At 34.0% G+C, this 24,388-nt stretch overlaps 1 protein-coding gene across 4 annotated transcripts in view; it reads left to right on the top strand.

Moving 5' to 3' along the window:
- LOC145680985 (rRNA N(6)-adenosine-methyltransferase ZCCHC4) overlaps positions 1-21,217 on the top strand; it is a 98,008-nt gene extending 76,791 nt beyond the window's left edge. For 3 of the 4 annotated variants that reach the window (XM_081752236.1, XM_081752239.1, XM_081752238.1), the window contains exons 11-13: positions 9,191-9,262; positions 12,779-12,944; positions 21,190-21,217. The gene's annotated coding sequence lies outside the window, so the exon portion shown is untranslated. The remainder of the gene's footprint in view (positions 1-9,190; positions 9,263-12,778; positions 12,945-21,189) is intronic. The other variant, XM_081752237.1, reaches the window with a different exon arrangement.
- The last annotated feature ends 3,171 nt before the right edge of the window (positions 21,218-24,388 follow it).

Raw genomic sequence — 24,388 nt, forward strand, 5'->3', positions numbered from 1 at the left:
CATAGCTAAAAAAAAAAAAAAAAAAAAAAAAAAAAAAAAAAAAAAAATCAATAAAAAAAATCAATAAAAACACGGTCGCTGTTCGAACCTAAGACCATCCAAGTAGGATTCCCTTACACTAACCATTCATCTAACAGACAATGACACGAAATGTTTAGCACTACTTTATCATATTGTAAAATTCTCTCAATCTGTAAGGTAGAGCAAAAATACGGTACAAGGGAAATTGGACTTTCCCTCACCTTTTTATTACAAAAGTTCCTCTTGAAGACAAGTATATTACAATAAGTAAAGTTCCTCTAATTATGTAGATAATGAAATGAAAGGAATCCAATGACCAGGCGTCTTAGGGCTCTGTTGGTTAGGTTTCTCTCAATGACGGGAGTCTTAGAGAGGGAATGAAAATTTGATTAGGTGCCTCTCAATGACCGGACGTCTTAGAGAGGAAGAAGAGCTCAATGGCCAGGCGTCTTAGAGCATGTTGGAAAAGGTACTCTCTATGACCAGGCGTCTTAGAGAGGGGTAGGGTGCTCTCAATGGCTAGGCGCCTTAGAGAGTTGGTAGTTTGATCAACCGGGCGAGATTTGTACTTCCTAAGGTGTACTCTCCTCTTTTATAGCAAATGTTGCTGATATCTGGCCTCTGCATCATTTGCCGAATATTGGCGATGATGAACGACGTCCTCTTCGTTGCTGTCGTCTGTACTTCAAGCACGTGTAGTAGAAACAGATGGTTACAGCATGGTGTGAAGACACATGGGTACCTTGCAGTATGGTTCCATCAAATATAACTTAATTAACGTAATAGTAACAAATTTTTACTGCCTTAAAAAGTGTCCCTGAACAAGAGGAAGCTCATTAGACACCCTGTAACTAAACTACAAAGAGGTCTGCGTCTCATCTAAACGGCACATCAACCCTGTCAAATTTTCGAATGTCCCATTCAAGTAGCTAAAGGAAAAGTATGTGACTGCTCCGTGGCTGAATGGATAAAGTTCTGGTTCGATAAGTAAAAGGTTCGTGGTTCGAAACCCGTCTCGGAACCTGAAGATTTTTAAAATTCTTAATTTCCCAGATCTTAATATCTTTTTCTCTCTTTGCAATCATCTGATGCTCTAAAAAGAGTTCTCCATCTTAATTCGACAACTGCCTAATGTGATCCTCGCAGTTCAGAACCTTTCCTTCTTCTGTTTCACAAAATCACAATTTTCGTCATAATACTTATGTTGTCCGATCATTTTTTCTCCAATTGTAAACTTGTATATGTAAATCATCCCTTTTTGTCTTCATATTTAAATCCCTCTCTCTGTCAATGTCGTTCACGAACTCATATAATTTGGGATCAAACTTTCGACTCTTGAAACCAAATGTAAGCGCTCTAGTAACGTGCTATCGTAACTATATAGGTTTGTCATAAGCAGAGTTATTTTAGATTTTGCCTGGGGCGGGGGAAGGCGGAGATTCTCCGCCGACATAAGTGTTTTACGATTTTGTTTATTCATGTATTACTATGCATTGATCAAACAACATGTATTTATGAAGCTCAAGGGAGGGGGGAATTATACCCTCCTGTCTTGGTCAAATGACGCCCCTAAAACATTTGCTTGCAATTACTGTAAAGAAATGAATAACACTAATTTCCGTCAGTAGTTTCTAGAGCTTTGCGCCCGCATTTCACACTTTGGGAAGCACAAAACCTACTGCCTTGATTAACAATTTCCATAGATTTCACAAGGAGCATCTCCCTAACTTGCAGTCTTTGATATTTTGTGACATTTTTTTTATTATTCAGGTTCTAAAAAGGCATTTCAGAACAAACGAATGAAAGAGACGGTTTTAGAGCTATAAACCTTGAAAACTGGTTCCTGTTTTTTTTTTTTTTTCTTTTTTCGTCTGAATGGAAAGAGTATATCATATCACACATTGCTGTAGATAAGGAGAGGTGGAGAAGGGGAGAGTTGGATTGAATACCAGAAGTAGGTGCTCGATGGCGAAGTGTGTTTCTCAATACATAAGCACACGGCGCAAGAGTTTATTCCTAAGTTGGAACTTTTTGTAACATTTACTATGCCGCGAACTGTACAAGAGTATACATTGATGGGAATTTTATTTTCGGTTCCGATATATATAATAGTTTAATTCGTATGCAAGAGGTGTGTAATGCTATATATATATATATATATATATATATATATATATATATATATATATATTTAAACGATCAATTGAGGATTGTATAATTATATAATGGTCGTGATAAGTGATGTGTCGTATGTATACATTTTACTGATATGTTCGATAAATACCAATAATTATCAACTGCATCATGAGTTATTAGAAATATAGGAATGCTATTTTGTACCGTAACAGAAATAAGACTACGTAGGACCCCGTATAAAGAGAATATAAGCTTTCAAATCTTACGTAAATAAATAGTACTCTTAGGCCTATATTTACAATGTAAACCGAATTTACATCCCTATAAATTCAGTTGAGTGTTAGAATGATAAAAATTTTATGTGATAATGTGCTTAACAATTTTTTAAATATATTTACGGGTAATAGCTTTAAGGAAATAAGTTATTCATAATTCGTAATATTATGTAAATAAAATAAAGAGTGAAACTCACTTGTTGTGCAGCGAAATAGGAGTAGCGCTGATTGCCATATTTGGATCATGTGACTTGCGAAATAATTAATAATTTAGCAAAATTAGGATGGTAAAAGAGTCAGTCTATTTCAAATCATCCAGCTAAAATATCTAATGAAACTCAGTCTCAGAATGGTATGAATTTTTTTCTATTTACTCTACTTACCATTCTTATTAATCACACCAAATTTTAATTTGATATCTTATATACCTTTTTTTTTTTTTTTTGTTTTTACTTGTTGTTTTTGGTTTGGTAAAATATACGTTTTTGTTGTTCCCGAGGGTTAAAGAAATTACGACATTGATATAGTAAAAAAAAAAAAATCATTACTTTGCTAATTCTCATCATAACACAATGATTTTTTTTCACTAAAATGATCACAAAAAGATACAGAATAAAGTAAAAATGCATTCAGCAACTTGTACTTGAATTGTTGTAGTAAATACAGTATTAACTCAAACCTGGATATTACGATTTTTTAAAAGAAAAAACTTAAAAACTTAAAATATAGTAAAAACTTAAAGGCACTACAGAAACCAAAGTATTTTTTTATGTATTTATAACCCTAAAGGCATGAGCTAATGTGTTCTGAAAGAAAAACTGTGGGTTTTTAATTGCAAATATTTTTTAACCATTTATCTTTAGAGTACAGCCAGGTATTTCAAGAAAATCGTAGACCTTCACGTTGATGCCCCAGCATCGTCCCTAATTGTTACAGGGACATGAACCATACCTCGTTGCAAAGCTTAGGAAACACAGATTCTAACAAGGTAACTTTTGTGCACCTTGTTCCCAACCCACAGAAGAAAAAGATGGCTTTTTCAAATTTTGTTTTTTATTTTGTCGGACTCTGGCAACACTGTTTATTGTCGTATGCAGGGAAAAAAATACTCACATACACACCAGACATTGGTTGCAATCATATAAAAAATGAAGGGTCTAGGAGCAATAGCTTGCGAGATAAAAATTCGAAACCCTGTATATACTATGGTCAACTTGTATATATTTTACGAAGGAACTGTGGTCTATCCTCAGGTTGTCAGCCCTGGCGATTTCCCTAATTGTCCAGAGACGCGACTGATACCTCGTTGCAAAGCTTACAGAACACAGGTTCCAACGAGATAACTTTTGTGACCCCGGTTCCCAACCCACAAAAGAAGAAAATCATCTGTGACTTTTGTGGGACTTTGGCAACACTGTTCTTTGCCGTAAAAAATCACTTTCTTTTACGGATTCGGCATGGAGAGGCACAGTCTAGATTCATTAGGAACCCAGCAACAGAAATTTGAAGTACTGGTGCTAAGAGAAAGAGGTGAGCCAGCCGTCTTCTAAGGGTTAAAATAATACACATTTTACTTTTTGAAAAACGCATTGAATGATTTACATGTAAGGTGTAATGAAATTATGTTATTACATTTTAATCCAGCTGAAGATGTTAAATTATTTATGCTGCAGTAAATTTATTAATGTTCTAACATTAGTATAACTGCACATAAGGCTTTAGAGTAAACTTTAGAATCAAACAACCAAGATATAATTTTATTATTTTTGCTCACAAGCGCTTTCGATAATGGCCTTAGTTTTAATAAATTAGAAATATATTTAATGTATTTAGAAATTAATTTATATGAATAAATATTTATACCCTTTCTATTTATTCAGTTTATTCCTCGTAGAAGGCTTCATCGTAGCATTCTGCTTGTTCCAACATGAATAGGTCAGGATTAAACATGAATGCTTCCCTGTACCTCTCCATGCAATAAGCATAGTCCTTCAAGAATAGTTGAATTCTGACTTGGCTGAGTGTGCATAGTTTTGATACTGTTCACTAGAACATTGCTAGTTCTTTAAAGTGATTTTTTTGTTAACACTTCAGTTTATTGTTTTAGTGTTGTGTGTGTTTTCTTTTTATTTTATTTTTTTTATTTATTTTTTCTTAAAATATCTGCAAACAAGCTGAACAGTGTAGTGTTGGAAAAGTAAATGGAACTGAACGACATAAGTTGAGTTACACACACAAAAAAAATCTTGTCAGTATTACATCGTTGGGACAGTCAGAAATTAATATCTTAAGTCTCAGAACTGGGGTGAGTTTAGAACAATTAATTACTGTCTGCGAGCACCATAAAGCATTTTTTTTTTTTTAAAAAAAAAGCAAATTTGAGAGCTACCAAAAATTCTATGTAGACCCATTTCAATCTCTCAAGAAAAAAAAAAAAAATATCAAAATCTTTAAGAGTTAACAGTTTATAAAAATATGTAAAATCAGTTCGTGGACAGAAGATATGTGATAATTGTAGTCAAAAAGTTGACAAAAGTGATACGTTGTTGCATGATGCAATTGAAATTGATGAAGTGATTAGTGATTGTGAAGAGATAAGTAGCTTAGAACAATCTATTTCCAAGGAACAGACATTGGAAGAATTAAATATATCTATTCAAAAGTTAAGAGAATCCCCATTTAAACTGCATTGCATAGCACCACAGAGCAAATCAAGTTATGCAAAGAAAAAGCTTGAATCTGTAAGTAGTATACTGAAATCAAAAGTAAGCAAGATATTAGAAACAGAATTTACCTTATCAGATGAGTCCCCACGCCTTGAGTTGACGAAAGAAAATGAACAGAAAATAAAGGATATGGACAATACAACTAAGAAAAGAAAAGTTTAATGCTACCACAAATGCTACCAGCTCATTCAAATTTTAACCCTAGTTCCTGCTTCATGGAGCAGAAAACAAATGAGTGAAGAATTTAATGTGAGTGAGTATAGTGCACGTAAAGCAAGGGATCTTCTTAAAGAGAAGGGTATAATTGCATTACCTGAGCCAAGAAAAGGACATTCACTCAATCAAAATGTGATTGAGCTTGTCAAAAGCTTTTACCAAAGTAGTGAATACGCTAGAATAATGCCAGGTGTCAAAGATAAAGTAAGCATTTCCAAAAATCAGTACATGCAAAAAGTGCTGTTGTTAGGAAATTTGAATAAGCTGTACTCTGCTTTCAACCTTGACCACCCAGATATTAAAATTGGACTGTCCAAGTTCTACATGCTTCGACCAAAATGGTGTGTCGTAGCAGGTACACAATTTGTGTCTACCATACAGAAAATGTTTCACTATTGCTTCATGCTTGCTCAATTGAAGAAAATTACAAAGAACTTGTAGACAAGTTAGTATGTTCAAGAGACAACAGAGACTGCATGTTGCGATACTGCTCCAATTGCCCTCCAAGGGACAATGTAAAATCCTTTATTATGGAGAAATTTGAAGAATGGGATCCTAATGATGAAGTGACATATTCTTCTTGGATATCTACTGATCGTACTCACCAAGTGCAGTTTACTGTAAGAATATCTGGATAAAACTTACACCTCACTTATTCATTACTAAGTCTCAGGTCAGATATTTGAAAGAAATCAAAAGCAATCTGAAAGTAGATGAAGCAGTTGTTCTTATTGATTTCGGTGAGAATTATTCTTTTGTTTTACAAAATGAAGCCCAAGGATATCATTGGACTAGCAATAGCTGCTCTCTCCATGCAGTTGTGGTCTACACACGTGAGGTCGACAATGAAGACCTAATAGTTTCCAACTTGTGCATAGTGTCTGATGACTTGGAGCATGATGTAACATTTGTTTATGAAACGCAAGGTTGTTATTGAATACTTGAAAAAAAGTTTTCCAGAAGTAAAAAAGAGTGATTTATTTTAGTGACGGATGTGCCGCATAATATAAAAACTGTAAGAACTTTCTCAATTTGTGCCTTCATGAAAAGGTCTTGTGATTAAAAGCTACATGGTATTTTTTTGCCACCAGCCATCGGAAGTCCCCTTGTGAGGATATAGGTGACACTGTCAAGCGCATCGTGACAAGAGCAAGTCTCCAACGTAGTCCTGGTAATGCTATTGATAATTCCGAAAATTTGTTTGATTTTTGCAAGGAAAAAATAGAAAATATAAAGCTCACAATGATTAGAAAAGAAACATTAATAGAGGCACGCCAGAAACTAGAAAGTAGTTTCACCCAAGCCAGGACAGTATCTGGAACACGTAGTTTTCATCGCTTTGAACCCAAATCTGAAGAGTCCATTGCAACAAAATGAGTGTTTTGATGTCAACTTTTGCACAATATTCAACTTTTCTGGAGAAAATCATTTGGTCAAGGTGTCTGATGTCATATCGGTGTGCACAATTATATGCATGCCTTTATGATGACCGGTGGTATTTTGGGTTAGTTTTGTCAAAACATGAAGATGAAAATTACGTTAAAGTTAAATTTTTGCATCCCCATGGACCTGCTCCATCTTTTCACTGGCCCCCATAAGAAGATGCGTCTCTTTGTTGTAGTCTTTCTTCATTATATGTGTTTTTCTGCAAGGTCAATTAAAGTATGTGCTATCGTGAGTAGTTTAGTTTCACGGAGTCACACATATGGTGACAGATTATGAGGGGGCATGTCCCAATTTTTTTTTCTTTTTCTAAGCTATAGGCCTATGGGTCCTGTTTCTGTATTATAGTAAAACTACTGTGGCATATTACTTACCATGGTCATTCCAATGTAGAAATCGTTAATTCAGGAAAGTAATTATTGCAGGACAGTGATAATAGATCAAGAAATACGTATAAATCCTTACCAAATTGTACGACGTGAAATTCATTGTTTATATTCACAGCCTGTCTTCGATAGTTTTCACTAATTGAGAATCAGTCGGGAAAAAATTCAATGCAAAGCAAAATAATTATCGTAATCTGTTGTTGATCAGTATTAAACCGAATCATAATGCGAACGAATATCGCATCTCGTTTGCTCTCTGAAAATATAGATATATATATTTAGTTTGAATGATCTATGCAGTGGTTCTTTAGCGTATGTTACTCAGATGAGAATTATTCGCTGTTGTTCCCTCATTAAATAACAATAACGTTTAGTATAAATGTATGTTTATTGTATGCGTATTAATAGCGCCGGATTTTTGTTTTCATCATCAGTAGTAGTTAGATAGGTTTCATTAATAGGTTAGGTTAAGTTAGGTATATCATCATCATCCTTAGTCTAGGTATGTTATTTATTAATTGTAGTGTTAGTTGATACGTTAATTCTATGTGAATATATGAAAGGGTTCATTGAGACTCGTATTGTTAATGAATGAATTGTTATAATAACATGGACCATGGGTAGTACTGAGATAAAAGAAAATATAATTTCACTTTAAAGCCAACGTAAATATGTCGCTCTTTCTTAATAATGAATAATAATGCTAATGTTGTCTTTGCTATTTTAGAGCAAATATGTATAAGTTCCTCTTCCTTAAAATTGAATATGTCAGTGTTATTAAGTCTCTGCTATTTTGAGCATTGTTGATTTGAATAGAGAGTAACGTTAAATATGCATTGATGTTATTATTGTAAACTGAAACAGAATAATTGTTAATGAAGAAGAAAACTAACTGATATAAAGGATCACGCATAGATCCCAGCATATAATTTATATGTAAGGAAAAAATCCAGGCTGAAAAATGATGATTATTATCCATTATTGAACTAAATAAATAAGCATTCACTGAAATTGTGGTTATCGATTATTAAATTGGTTATATATGCAAGTACAAGAATTTGTATAAAATGGATTGACATAATCTGGTATAAGTTTGTTTGCTACAACTTCCAGTATTGATCTAATCTCTCTCTCTCTCTCTCTCTCTCTCTCTCTATATATATATATATATATATATATATATATATATATGCAAGCAAAAAGAAAAATTACCTGCATGATGCATATATATATATGTATATAGATAGATAGATAGATATAGATATCTGCATGCATGTAATTTTTCTTGAAAACTGTTCACCTTGCAAACTAGATAATGCATTTGAAATTAATTAATTGAATTAATGTTAGCAGATTGAAAGAGAAAAAATATTTTATTTACATTTAAAAAAATATTATGTAAACGAGAAGAAATAAGATATACGAAGAATTCTCTTTCAGTGCTATAATAATAACATAAACCAAGGTTTCTTGATTGGAGTGGCACTGCTGCAAGTTCCTGAATTATTCAAACCAAATAAGAGTAGATATACCGTTGCGCTTAAGAAGTTTCTTTTTTTTTATCTAGAGAAGTTGAATTTTTTTGATATTGATAATTTCAGAAATATTCTTTAACCTATCTATTATTTATTTATATATTTTTACATGCGTCCCCGGCGGGAATAAAAGACATGGATATGAACTACACAAGTTTATATATGTATATAAATATCTTAACAAAAATTATGGGGCACCCTCCCCAAAACATATGATTTGCCCTATCGGAAACGATTATTTATTATTATTATTATTATTATTATTATTATTATTATTATTATTATTATTATTATTATTATTATTATTATTATTATCATCATCATTATTATTATTATTATTATTGCTATTATTATTATTTGGTAGGTCTAATATAATACATTGGTAGAAGACAAATTGAGTTTCTTTTGTTGCAGTATTCATGCACTCATTTCTTTCTCTCTTCGTTTTTTAGAAGGAAGAAGACAGTAGAGTTTAAATTTACATATTACCCGTGCAGTGGTCGTATACACAAGAAGAAGAAGAAGTAAGTATTGTTATATTTTTTATTTATCATTACATGGCGTATAGCTTCCATTACAAAGATTCGTGTAGAGAGCGCTAGCTCCCGGATCAGGTTTTAAGTTTGAGTGACAGCGCCCTCCCATCAAAGGCAGGTATTTTTTTTTCCTCGTTAAAGTGGACATCAGTGGAAAGAGAAGGAGGAGACCGAATGAATAACTGCACTGTTCCTCCTGAAATCGAACAGCGAGGAGAGGGACACAGGGAAGAGTATATTGCTTTTAGTGACTGGGCTTTTGTCAATATTGCAAACTCAGTGATCTAAAAAGAATAATTTTTGTTCTTTCAATAAGATAATTTGGTTATTGCATAAATTATTATTTTTAAAAATTTTTAAGTAAAAGAGATAAAGAGTGCATTATTGATATTTTCTCGTTATTTAATACAGAGAAAGAGAGATTTTTTTTTTTGTCTTTATTTTTAATGGGATAGAGAAAGAGTTATTTTTCTGTACATATTAGTACTGTATTAGTATTTTTCCGTTGCTTAATCTTTAGAAACGCGAGTATCCCGAGAGAAAATAAAATTTTTCAGATTAACGTTCCACAATTATGCTCTTTAAGCTAATGGAATTGGAGAAGATGAGAAATGAAGGAAAGGATGAAGGACAACGGGAAAACCAAGAAAACCCATACGGTGTTTGTTTTCCACAATTTATACAGAATCGAAAACTTTTGTTTTCTCGTGTGAGTTTTTAAGCGATAGAATAATTCAAATAAAACACAGTTGTGACCAGAGCAGAATGAAATATATTAAAAACTATACTTACAGTGTGTTACAGTTTCAAGGACCTAACGTCCTTTTCATCAGACAGAGTGTCTGTGTCTGATGAAGAGGACGTTAGGTCCTTGAAACTGTAACACATTGTAAGTATAGTTTTTAATATATTTCATTCTGCTCTGGTCAGAACTGTGTTTTATTTGTTAAGCTACTTATCCAGAGCCATGGAGTTTGTTCAGAATAATTCAGTGTTATTGAATCATGGACATTATGCTTTACAGATAATTGTTTTACTAGTAATCTATCTTTCACCTCACAAATGTTGACGGTATTGATTTAATTTTAGGAAAGTGATTGTTATGTCTTCTGTAATTCAAATCGTTGGGTTCTCTAGACTTGAGACCTTATTTTTGATTTAAGAGTATAGTGGATGTACTTTATTCCCGTAGAGAATAGTACAAACGAGCAGAATGACATTTTGGCAGCGTATTACAGAAGAAATAATATGTTTTTAACGGATGTACAAAGTTTAGTAAATGTATAGACATTCATTTATTATTCAGAAATCAAAAGAAAACGTTTCTTATACATAGCATTATCAGATATGTAGAAGCACATTTAACTGATTGAAAATAAGAGACAAATATTTTTGTGTTCAATACTGTGGATATATGAGGATTAAACTTAGAATATTTTAGTTGTAAGAAAGTACAAAACATAGTTCGTTAAAATAATTTGATCAAATGAGAATGTATAACAAAACTCATGGATCACCACAATCTTATTTAGACAGGAACCGAAGCAGGGTCACCTCCCAGTAGAGAACTCTATGATTGAAACCCTGATTTCCCATTTAATTTAATAAGCTAAACATTTTTTTAGTGTCACATATATTGAAGTAAAAATAACTTTTAATCTTTCCTACAAATTGGTAATAAAATGTTTTTAAAGCTAGGCATAACATCACTTCACCTTTAAAAGAAAGAATATTCAGGTGATCTATGGTTAGCCATATGGCTTTTAGCAAGGTGATCAGTTTCTATCGATCTTAACTTAAATGCAAGTTGTTAAAATAAAAGTTTAGTATAAGAAAATGGATACTTTTCTTTTTCGTTTTGAACATTGCATGCATTTTTGGTAAAAATTATTTGGAATTGTTTGGAAGTCGCTTTTCATGATAGTGAAGAGATAAGTTCCTTCTTTGCGATTTATTTATTAATTAGTTATTATACTTTGTAAGGAAAACTGGAAAATATAGGAAGTGAAATGTTTTATATTTCAGCTATAAAACTGTAGAATGAGAATGAGTGAGAAGCCGAAGAAAATTATATTTTTAATTGATTAAGTCTATCTTTTAGCTTAGTTTTGCGTAGAATGAGTGTGGGAGGAAACGAAAGTAGCTTGAGAAAAAAAATCACGAGCACAATGTTTGTTTAGCAGAATGTATATGCTTACACATCAAATCGAAAACCTTAATCCAGCAAAAATAAACGTAGTAACACAGTTTTTTTAAAAATAATACTCCTTGAATAAGTAGAAAATTTTATAGTTAAACAATATATTCGTAGAAGATCGGAATAAGTATAAAAAACTCATAGTTTAATCCTTAAGACAGTTCTTAAATTTTAATAATGTGGAAAGAAAACGAAAGTATCTTAATAGCTTTTTGAATAGGTAGAATTAAAATGTATTGCCCACTGACATGACGTTTTGTCGTGAAAACAATAAAGCGGCATTGAATGCTGTACGACTGAATCACAGCGGGCCCCCTATCCCGAGAGAAGTATATTACATGAACATTACCGGTTTGAATTATTTTTGAAATGATATGTGTGTTAAGGACGGATTTAGCGTCCCTTTTACCAACGAGGTTATATGAAACGTGAATTTAAAGCTTCTCATACTAAATAATTTAGTGTCTTGGAAGCAATGTTTGCCCTTTGAGCAAGTAATTAGGAAAAATAATCGCTTCACCACGAAGGAGCTTTAATTGGTGGAATGAAAATGCAGAAAAACTCAAGAAGACTTAAAGACACGATTGTTGACCACAAATTCGTGTGTCCGGAAATCGAATCACGAATCTCTTGCAGATGAGGTAGAGTCATCGTGTCCTCAATGAAAATTGGATAAAGTAGTCCCCCGAAGATGGGTTTAGTATAAAGGAAACTTTTTAAAATAGTATGTAGGAAATGAAATCTTTCAGTTTTACCTTTCACGGTTATGTTAGCTAAGGGAACACTGGTGATGATGATAAATAAAAAAATAGTACCTAAAGGAAAAAAAAAATAGTTTTTTCGAATAGGTGAACCGAAAATATGGAAGGAAAAAACTCAGGAGCAGACTATTCCATTCGCGATAAAATCTATACACCAAAGAAAGGTAGATATACGTTTTCTGTCAGCTGGTGCTCATTATAGCAGAAACAATGCCGAAACTATTGAAAATTGTTTTAATTTATCTATTATTTGAATACTTAGTTCATTAATCTTTATGTGTTCAAGAATATTTGTTAAGACGTTTTAAAATTGTTGTGCGAGTTTTTACAGTTCATGGAGGAAACAATAGAAGTTAATCGATTACGGGTGACAACATGGCACAAGCCAATAAAAGTACCATGTATTATATGCGCAAAAAATAAAGACTTGTATCAATAAAACATACATATGTGCCGTAAATGTATAAATGAAAAAGAGATTTCACTTTATTTGAACAATAAATGTAAAATTCAAGAAAATGAAAGAAAATTTTTGGTTTTCCGTAGAAAGAAAGAATGAAAGAGTAAAAGAAACCACTTTTACCATATGTAAACCACTTTTATACTTGAAGAAAGAGATCTTAGTGGTTCGATTCAGAACTGGAAGTGATTGTACGGTGGTTCGAAATACAAACCAACTTAATTCAACTGGAAGCAAGTAAACCATATACATGTAAGTATGAAAAGAAACAAAATAGCATAGTGCTGAAAGCTGTTGTCCTTTCCTAAAACCGTTTCACTAACTGTTGTTTATGTTCACGTGCTTTGCGAAATATTACAGAATGCCGCAATTTGACATCACGCCAATAAGTAACTCTCAACAATTTTTTCACTTGATAGTATACTGATCTGAGACATGAAAAAATTTTAAAAAGAAGAAGAAGAAGAAAAAAAATCGAAGTTCACACTGTAGTCGGGAGTTGTTTTCGATTAGGTGTAGCGGCAGAAGCATTGATCAAAGATGGTACATGTGTTACAGTCATCCACTTATGAAGAGCATAAATGCATAGTTCGTGTTTTGTTGGCAAAACTATAAAAATCGGAGTGAAATTCATAGAGAAATGGGGAAAACTTTATGTGTATCAACATTGCAAGGTAGTATAAACTGTTTGAAGGGAGTCGTGTGAATTTTGCGGATTTGCCTCGTGTCGGGCGTACCAGTAACAGCATCAAGCGAACAGAATACCACGGCCATTGAAGAGGCAATTCGTAAACATTTCAGTTCTAATGATGGGTCAAATCGTTTGGGCGTAGATGACTATTGTCTTAAAAGACAGAATATTATAAGAAAGGTAACCGGAAAACTTGTGCTACGATAGGGAAAATGTATTGAGAGACTTGGCGACTATGTTAAGAAGTATCTTTAATACGAATCTTTACTTTGTATATATTTTCAGGGTGTCTACTAGTCTGGAAAACATGGAAAACTTGGAAAAGTCAGGGAATTTTATAATTTTTGGAAAACTTAGGGAATTTCCTATATATTCTGGAAATTTTCGGTAAAGTTAGGTTTATTTCATTGTTTTTACATTTTATCTGACAATGTTTGGAAAACAATTTTTTGTTACAGCAGAAGTCTTCATACAATGAAGGACTTCTGAAAGGAGTTGGCAACCCTTGCGTCTGGAGCTTGTGGTTTCTGACCTTCATGTTACAAAATGGTCCTCATGTCCAGAAGTGTAGCTAGGCTATTGCAACCGAAGAAAATCCTAAATAACACTTGTTTTGGTCTTGTTGATTTTAATGTAGCAATAAGTTAGAGCCTAACTATATATGCTTAAATCTATTTATATTATAATGTGTGGCTACATTAGTTAAATTTAAAACTCCTATTCCTTTTCTTTCATATGCCATTTTCAGTGCAGTTTGGCGTTTCGCATGTCTTCATATTTTTATAGAAAATGTGAATTTAATAGACAGAGCTCAGCGATTATTACCACACTAGAAGAAGTATGTCGATTCAGTTTCAGGTAGTAATCGAGAATCATCTTGTGACAGCTTTAAAATTGTTAAATCATGTCTGAAAGTTCTGAAAACTTGTTGTGTACCCTTGAAGCGAAAGAGAATTATGCATGCTTATTCTTAGCATGGGACCCTTTTAGATATATCCCCTAGATTTTAGCAGTATTAAAAAATGGATTGAACATATATTGTATTCTCGAAGCGAAAGAGAATTAATTATGTATGGCTATCCGTAGTATGTGCCCCTTCAACTGAGGGGCTTTTGCTCGTTAGCTAGGGTTCCCCTAGATTTAACAGTATTTAAAAAATGGATTGAACATATATTGTATTACAGCAAAATGAAATTATGTACGGCTATCCGTAACATGTCCCCTACAATTGCGGGGCTTTTGCTTGTTAGCTACGCTCCCCTAGATTTTAGCAGTATTAAAAATAGATTGAACATATATTGTATTACAGTGAAATGAAATTATGTACGGTTATCCGTAACATATTTTTTCAACTGCGGGGCTTTCGCTTGTTAGCTACGCTCCCCTAGATTTTAGCAGTATTAAAAATAGATTGATTGTACACTGTAATGGTGCATGAGAGTGCTATGTTCATGTGAAAAGGGGCTTGCCCGTTAGCTAGGTACCCTACAAGTGAGTGGGCTTTTTTTTTTTCGGAAAGGTAAATGACGTTATGCATTGGTAATAAACATATACTATAATAGCATGATGGATATGTCCAACTGATGGGAGTTTTCCCTATGTGTTGGTAGGTGGGTAGGTAGTAGGGCGGAGCGAAAAATGACTTTTCTATATATAGAAAACGCAATAGTGCGGAAAAGTTGTCAATTGATGTTGATAAAATACTGTAAAAATTTAGTTTCTGAAATCATATATCTTCCGGTGGCGAATCGCCCAAAAAATTTTGTGTCTTTGTAGGATATGCAAACCTGCCGTACACAACTTTTTTGTGTTTCTACGATAAATGAACAAATTATTACCTATATTTCTTAACGTAAGCAGTCTATAAAATTGAAGAAATAATTTCTAGATGATTTAGGCAGATTTCGCACCATAAAATAGCCCATTTTAGCAAAACAAAATGTTGCATATCATATACTGTACTTGTAGTTTCTTATAAGGTTCTAGCATTAAATTAATATGCCGATAAATGTGTTCATTGTTCATTATAATTTTTCCTTCAACACTCTTTTTCCTTTTAAAAATTCTCGTACTGCTTTATAGTTTAACTTCCTCCCCTGAATAAGAATTCAATTTGGACTAGTCCAATTGATAGTAGCAGTATTTTTTTTTAAAAAAAGTTAGTATTCGATAACTTTGTTCGAGTGTGGAAGACGATCTTTTCAAGGTAATTTTGCAGTGTTAACATTGCGTTTTAGTGTTTACTTTGTTGTGCGTAGTTGGTACGTGTATAAACAGTTTGTTTTTGTACTGTAAATTAAACTTTATGTAATGTGTGTGAGATCTGTATTTTATATCAATATTGAAACTCTAACCATGCCGAAGATAAGAACAAGATTAAGAACGACTCACCCCATGCTTGGACATTCTGCTGAACTTTTAGGTGTGTAGTTGCCCACAAAATTAGATTTAATGAAGCATTATTTTCAATTGGTAGAGCTGGAAAAGTGTGAGAAAGGGTATGATCGATCTGTAAAGTTGACGAGAGACATTGCTCAATGTGTGAAATCTGTTTAGGGCAAAGCTTCCATCCCTACTATGTCGTTAGAACGTGTAGTTCAGCTTCTACTTGCTTTGCACGGAATGTATATAAGAAGTTTGTTAAATATGAGAAGAAAACGAAAGCTTCTGCTAGTTTCCAGAAAAAATGGATATATTTAAACAAGATTACACGAAGTATTTTGATATATGTTTCCTGTAAATGTCATGAACTTTCCATGTGCTCATGTGAATTAAGAAAAAAAAATACCTAGGAAGGAGTGGACATTTCTGCAAGAACAGAGAACAACAACACGAGTAGCCAGAATAGAGTGAGTTGACTACGAGGAGACTTTAAAACTAATCATACGCACTAAAAGTAAATCACGAGAGACACCCCGCCAACAGTCTTCTTATACATCACAAACGAGTACTTCTAATGAACTCCAGACATCATCTTATGATGGCGATGAGTCAGGTGTTGATGATTACTTTGCAAAACAACAGAATATTAGAGAAAAAAGAAGCAAGCAGCAACGACATGTCCTTAGACTTCTCGGTATGCTGGCAGACCGATTTCGAACATCTGATCTTGCAACTGCTTTGATAGCAACAGCTACATTGCAATCTTTTGGAATAATTGATCCACAAAATGCTGGCTAGATTATAGACTTCCCAAAAGCTCGGCGAGAAAGGGAAAATATAGGACAAAAGGAAGTGCTAATGGCCAAAGGAAAGGATTTTAGAGGGTTGTACTTTGATGGTCTTAAAGATCAAACTCTATGCAGGAGAGAGACTGGAAGTCGCTGGTTTTCAGCAAAGAGATACGCTACTTGTAAAGATGGAGCTAAACACTTGTGGTTAATGAGAATTTCTTCAAGGTACATACCACAAAAGGAGCGGCAGTTGGTTCAAGAAGTGCGTAATCCAAAATAACTGTTATTTCGCACATCCAGAGAATATATTACTTTCTATGGTTGACGATGAAAGACTTCACGTCAGAAAAGAGGCGTAGAGAAAGATAGTCAACGTAATGGGAAAAGCTAGGAATGAGAAGAGCAGATATTATGACAGTATTATCAGTAGGAAGACGAAACGAATCACAATGACGACAAGAGTCACATGTAAAAAAATGTATGCTACCAAAGCTCAATTTCAATGCAAACGATTACACAGACATTATTAATTGGGAATCAGTTGAAGTGAGGCATCCTCCAGCGTTGTCTTGTTTTCCAACAAAGAACTTGAACTCTACAATAATAACTGTGAACATCGAGTCATAAAAAGAGCTTTAAAATATTTCTGTCACATTACGAGGACAGAACGCTGCGTGAAACTTGTAACAGAAGCATCTGCAGTAGTTTGTGGCAGAGATGGTATTATCAGACTTAAACTAAAAATACCAATTTGTAAACACAAAAGTAGAAACAAAGGCAAACTATGCTCTCCAAATAACCAAAGATCTAATTTTGAACATACGTGTATGGATAGTAGGGTGGGCATGGGAGGGACCTGACTGGTACCCACGACCTTGTCGTGGGTCCTGGGTCGTTTCGCTGAAACAAGCAGAGAGGTGCAGAAAAATATGTATTTTGTATTAAGTAGATTGTTATTATGGTGAAATTGACTAGTGTGTGATCCAAAATGTGCCTAAATCATGCAGAAAACATTTCTTAAATTTTATATGTTATTTAACTTAAGAAATGTAGGTTATACTTTTGCTTATTTACCGTAGAAACGCAAAAGAGTGATGTGTACGGCGGGTTTGCATACCCTATAAAGACACAACATATTTTTGGCGATTCGCCACCCAAAGATATTCGATTTCAGCGACGAAATTTTTACAGTATTTTATCAACATCAATTGACAACTTTTCCGTACTATTGCGTTTTCGATATATAAAAAAGTGATTTTTCGCTCCGCCCTAGTAGGTAGGTCCCCCTTAGGGTTTCGTAACACATTGAACATATGTTGGATTACTGATAGAAGAAGCTATGCCCCAAAAAGTATTTTATTGACAGAACACAAGTGCGAGAAGGGTTTATGCTACTTATTTAATGTAATATTGCAATCATTTTTATTATTAGTAGTATTTCTTACGATTTAAAAAAGAAATATAGCGTACTTTACCTTTAAAATATAGAAATATATTTGGGACCATCGACGATATACGTCAGCACTACACACGGGTTAAACTGAACTAAGGTGTAATTTAGAATTTTCCCGCTAGGTGTCATACAAGTACAGTTGTTAGTACCAGGGAAGCAAGAAAGTTCGTGCGCTTTTATACTATGGAAGACAACTGTCAATTACAGGGTTTTAACGGTTTGTTTATTCGGCAAAATAGCCTCCATTTGCTTCTACAACCTTCTCTCAGCGCTCAACAAGCTTGTAAATGCCAGTTTTGTAGAATATTTGTTCCCGAGACTCGGAAAACTCAACAACTGCATTTTTGACGTCTTGTTCAGTCTTGAACTGCCTGCCACGCATAAAGTTGTCTATGGCCAAGAATAAATGGCAATCCGAAGGGGCGACATCTGGGGAGTAGGGAGGATGAGATACAAGCTTCCAACCAAGTTCTGAGATTACTTCCAGCGCCTGTTTTGCGGTGTGAGGGAGCGCGTTGTCCTGGTTATAGAGCACACCTCTTTTGTTTACTAGTGCTGGCTGTTTCTGGGTCAGTTTGGTGGCTACCGTTCTCAGTTGTGATGAGTACACATCTTTGGTAATTGTCTTACCACGTTTCAAGAACTCGTAGTGCACGATACCGTTTGTAGTCCACCAAACACAGAGCAAAACCTTGTGTTGATGGATGTTCGGTTTTGCAGTCAAAGGCTTCGGATCATTCGGTGATAGCCAATGGTATGACCGTTTTTTATTGTCATACATGACCCACTTCTCGTCACAAGTTATTATACGGTCCAAAATTGGACAGATTTTGTGTCTCGTCAACAAAAATGAACAGATATTCAGTCTTAGAACTTGGCTCATAGCGGTCAGCTCGTGAGAGACCCACTGACCCAGTTTTCAGGTCTTCCCCAACTGATGCAGACTTACCCGAATAATTTTCCTGCTTACCTCGAATCGGTGAGCAAGTTCCTCGCATGTTTGACTGGAATAATCTTCAATAGAGGCCTTCAGGTGGTCCATATCCACTGATTTAGGCCTCCCAGAGCGAGGCTTATCTTGAAAGATCTCGTCACCAGTTGAAAAGGTCTGGAACCATTTTGTGCTGTACATTTACTTATTACACCCTCTCCGAGCGCAACACATATTTTTCTAGCTGCTTCTGCACCATTTGTCCCCAATTTAAACTCGTAAAGCAAACAAGCTCTAAAAACTTCATTTGACACTGACATGATCACGAGCGATTTTTACACACTACACTGACAAATGCGTTGTTATATTCACCGTGGCTGATGCGTCAATGAATAAGCTTTCCCAAACAGTCAAAACTTTCATGCTATGGGGACAGATGTCGCCGCAGCAGCCAAATGGAAGCGGGAGTGGTTCAAAAGCGCACGAACTTTCTTGCTTCCCTGGTATATTTGATTTTGTATTAAAGTAATGAAAAAAAAATGATAATTTCTTAGGAAAACAAATGTTTGAAGACAATTATATAGGTACTAATACCAGGTTATTCGAAGAAAGAAAATAAGTATAGAAGAAATGCAATTTTACTGTTTTAATATGGTTATTGAAAACACACACAATCTTATTTTTGTTTATCGTTGAAAGAATATTTATAAGCTTAAATTGATATAGAGATGCATAATTAAACCGATATAGATTTTGTTTGTTTATTTATAACCGATTCAAGGCTTGAACTAAAGACACTACTCATATGAAGCGAACGCATTTTCACTTTTAATAAATTACTTTGAGTTTGTTCGGGTGGAAATTTGATTTGACATTTGCGAGATTTTTTCTGTATTTATACACTGAAATAACTTAATTTGTTTAGCCCGTTAGATTTTGAGGGCTGAGTATACTTTTTGGGAAATGGAGTGAAAGATATATTCAAGTATTACAGAATACATTTGAATTGAGAAAAACTTTACTTGAATATCCTATAGCTAACTGGACTGGACTGACATTGAATAAAACCCGAAATTAAATATGATGCTTACCATTGAAAATTAATTTCCGAGCCTTTGCAGCGTTACCGTTGTAGGAAATTTAAGTTAGGTTTGTTTGCACACGTAGGGACGCGCGGAAATTGAACCCATACACCGGTGTCGGGAATTTAAGTTAGGTTTATTTGCATGCGTAGGCCTGCCCGAGAATTAAACCCGCACGCCGGTGTAGGGAATTTAAGGTGAGTTTGTTTACACGCGTAGGCCCGCCCGGGAATTGAACCCGCACCCCGGTGTTAAGGTGAATTTGTTTGCGCACGTAGGCCCGCCCGGGAAATAAACCCACACGCCGGTGTAGGGAATTTAAGGTGAATTTGCGCACGTAGGCCCGCCCGGGAATTGAACCCGCACCCCGGTGTTAAGGTGTGTTTGTTTACGCGCGTAGGCCCGCACGGGAATTAAACTTGTACGCCTTAGCACGAAAGGCAACAACATTAAGAACTATTTCACGCAAAACCTGTAGTTGAGAACGCACACATGTTTGCAGTAAAGATGGTGGCCTTAGTGAATATGCTACGTGATATCAGGGTTTTGTTTGCAGCAAAGATGGTAGCCTTAGTGAATATGCTACGTGATACCAGGGTTTTGTTTGCACCAAAGGCCGAAGCATAAGCGCTTAGAATATGCCGAACCAGTGGAAATTAAATTTGGACTTACTTTTACCAAAGGCGAAAAATTTAACGTAGAACCTTTAGGTTACAACCGGAAATTGAACTCAAGTTTGCTAACATCAAAGATTAAAATATTAGCGCATGAATCTTTTTACGTGGTAGATGTTATTCACGAACATATTGTAAAATTTATTATTGGTAGCTTAATTTCAGTTAACCAAAGCGTTTAGCAGCAATGGTATATGAGACGTGAACCTATTAGCGATCATTGGAAAATGAACTCGAAAACTTTGGGACGTAGGCTAACGGTTAAGTTTGTTGTTCCGTTCAATAGTGTGGGTATATGAGACGTGGATTTACACAAAGTTTAACTTAGACATATGAAGAAATCTTTTTCTCATTTGATACGAGTACAAACAATTCAAATAGAATAAAGTAGCACCCCTTAGATTTGGTATTGCAAGCTAGGAATATCTTTGTATATTTAAAAAAACAAATATAACTTGTACTAATTACAGTTTTTATTTTCTTTATTTTGCAGAAGAATGGAATCACATCCAAGTACTTCCGCCGCCTCCCCGTCCTCATTCTCGAGCCACATCCAATGGTTCAACAAAATGGATAGCTTATTGTTAGCGGGTGAGGGGAAAAGAGGGAAAAGATGTGTTTTACGAAAAATGATACCCTACCCTTATGGAAGACCACTTACTACAATTGAATAAGTAGTAAAGGGTATGGACAAGATTAAAAATAGAGAACATAGAACCTCATACTTTTTGTCATCGACATGTTCGTTAAATAAAAAACAAAAAAAAAGATGGCATTCATGTGAAAACTGTAAATATTGAACTTTTAAAAATTTATATAGAAGAAAAAGACAGAGAGTGTGATGATGGTTAAGTATTAGGGATGCCATGGGACTTAGAGGGGTGGGTGAGGGACATAATGGAAAAAGAAGAAAAGGAAGACGAAGAGAAGGACGTGATGGAGAAGGAAGAAGAAATGGTAGAGGAAGAGGAATGGGAGGGAGGAGAGGTAATTTTGGGGTTGTAAATTATTGTAAATAGTTGTATATATGTATATATATATAAGGTGAATAAAATATGTTTGTTTTGGGTGAAGGGAAAATTTGAGTTTTCTTTTCTTTGAATTTTAAAACCTTTCTAACATTTTTTTTCTTTCCGGGTCATATTAAACTTATATTGCTGAATATTGTATAATGAAACATATAGATATCTTTTATTAACAGTAACGTTTTGAAGCATGGAAAGGATATTTTGAGAATAAGAATTGTTTAGATTTTTTTTTGAAAAGCAGGAAAAAAATCTTTATGCTTTTCAGTACGATGCACTATTTAGTTAACAGTTACCAATGAAAAGATTTTATTTATTTTTTTTAGATTATGCTGTTGTGTCTACCATAACTAATTTGATTTCCCTCTAGTTTCAAATTGCACTTGAGTTTTCAGGATAATTAGTTTGTTTTCCTTTTATTTTTTAACCAATATACATAGTTGTAGGGTGAAACAAACTTATTGAGATATTTGCTTGTGTCCATATTTCATAAATAAGAATTAAAACAAGGTATACTGAATAACATAGTATACTGAAAGAGAAATCTTAGAATTTTACTTTTTTTGGTTAAATCAGAGTAGATCCGTTTAAGATGACTGAATAAATAAAATACAGGTAGTGAAAACTGGGAGGAAATGGGAGAATTTCAAGAAATTTTATGCAGACAAGTTAAAAGAATTTGAAAACTTTTCTTTTGTGAACACTAAAATGTACTTGATACCAGGGAACATACATTGAGATCAGTTTTTTTATTCCTTGAATAATTAACTAGGTATTTCTTTTGGGTTTGAAGATGCGGATTTGCGACCCAGGGCATTTTATATGAAATTTTGTGCAAAAACACGATAATGTCCAGCTATCTAAGGTAAGGTATGGATGAACGGTTTCAATGTAAAAGAACAAACTATAACATGTATGTTAATTAAGATATAATTTATCCACATGGATTATAGAAGAACTTGAAAAAACTGAAATGGAGTCCCTACACTTAGACTACGGTGATTTGTTGTATTATAGCTTGTATAAAAGCTCTTAGAAACTTTATAAAAAGAAAAAGCGACCCTGAAAAACAGGCACACAGTGTTTACTCACCACAAAATTCAAAACTTGATACTTGTCATGAAAATGTTCAAATTGGAGTAAGCTAGGATCGAATCAGTAACCCCAACCACCAAAGGTGAGCGCTATACCACTGACCCACCGCAATCCCCAAAGAAGAACTTCATTTTAGATACTTAATGCTGCCACCACAACTACGTTTTTTTAAAAAAAATCAGAATATTTTCTTTGTGCACCCAGAAACGGAACTCTCAATATTTGTGAAGATTAAATAGAAATTGTCTCTTAGAAATAAAAAATTACTTACTTACTTATTATGGTATCTGTGTACGCTTAACTATGAAATTATCTTGAATAATAAATGAAATGAAATCTTTGAGTCCCACAATTATGCCGGTTAGGGTAAAGAGACGGTGAGTATAAGTAATGAATCTTTTATATTGCTTCGCTTTACAAAGAAAGCAGTTGAAAAATATATAGAAAGTGGTAGGAAACGGGAGAATCCCGAAAAAATTTACGAGCACGGCGTTTGTTAAGCACAATTTATAAAAATAAATCCAAACTTAATGTTTGTCATGAAAATCTTGAAATAATTGGCGCGAGCGGGGATCGAATCAGGGACCCCAAGCACTTGAAATGAACGCTCTACCACTGAGCCATTATGGTCCCGCTATGACAAATGAGTACTTAATGAAAAAGTCTAACTGTAGGAAGCAGTGATTTGCCAACTAGCACCGAAAAACTAGCATTGAACCTTTGTCATCATAATAAACCTCATAATTGTGTAAAACATTAACGTATGTTTTTTAATTTTATTGCTCAGAGGAATTGTATTCCAAAACTTAAAAAATTGATTGTGAATCATGGGACTGACTTGTTATGAAAGAATAACTTTGGTCTTGAGAATCGGTAAGAAAACAATAGTGATCTTTGAAAAACATTGGACAAATGTTTTCTGTTTTGAACATTACATAAGTAATAAGTAGGCAGTCCAAAGGTAAGGTTAACGAACAATGTGTCAAGAACATGAACTGAAATTGTTTCTAGCAGTTTTTCTTTTAAGAGAAGTGCGTAAATGAATAAATGAAATGATAGGAAAGGTAACATAAGTACTGGAGATTAAGTTTAGTTTACCTCCCCTTTGCACTGCGAGGGGTATTTTATATAATCTCACAAAGTTATTGTTATTGTTCGTGAAGAAAAGTGTAAATAAGATGATCTCCTACAGGTAATATAATGCGGGTCTACCACCCCGATGGCATGTACGCTATCCACTTAGCAAGGAGGAGGAAGCTCATGCTGCAGATTGAATCTAATTCATTACAATAGAGATGTATAACCTACTGCCTTTATATAAAAAGCTACTTGAATAAGTAAATGATCTTTGAATATGTATCATATAGACATGAAAAAGAATACAGATAAATAGGAAATATATCAGGATTACTTATAGAAATAAATTCTAATTTCATGAAACTTCAGACATAAAAAGAAGTTTGTGAAACAGTTTACTAAAAAATACTGATACGAATTGGATTTTTTTTCTTTCCTAAGCTTTTAGCATATAAGACTATTTGCCTACATAATGAAAATTTAGTCAAAATAAAC

Source organism: Thermobia domestica, chromosome 3 (assembly GCF_964235325.1).
Source record: "Thermobia domestica chromosome 3, izTheDome1.hap1.1, whole genome shotgun sequence".
Lineage (NCBI taxonomy): Eukaryota > Metazoa > Arthropoda > Insecta > Zygentoma > Lepismatidae > Thermobia > Thermobia domestica.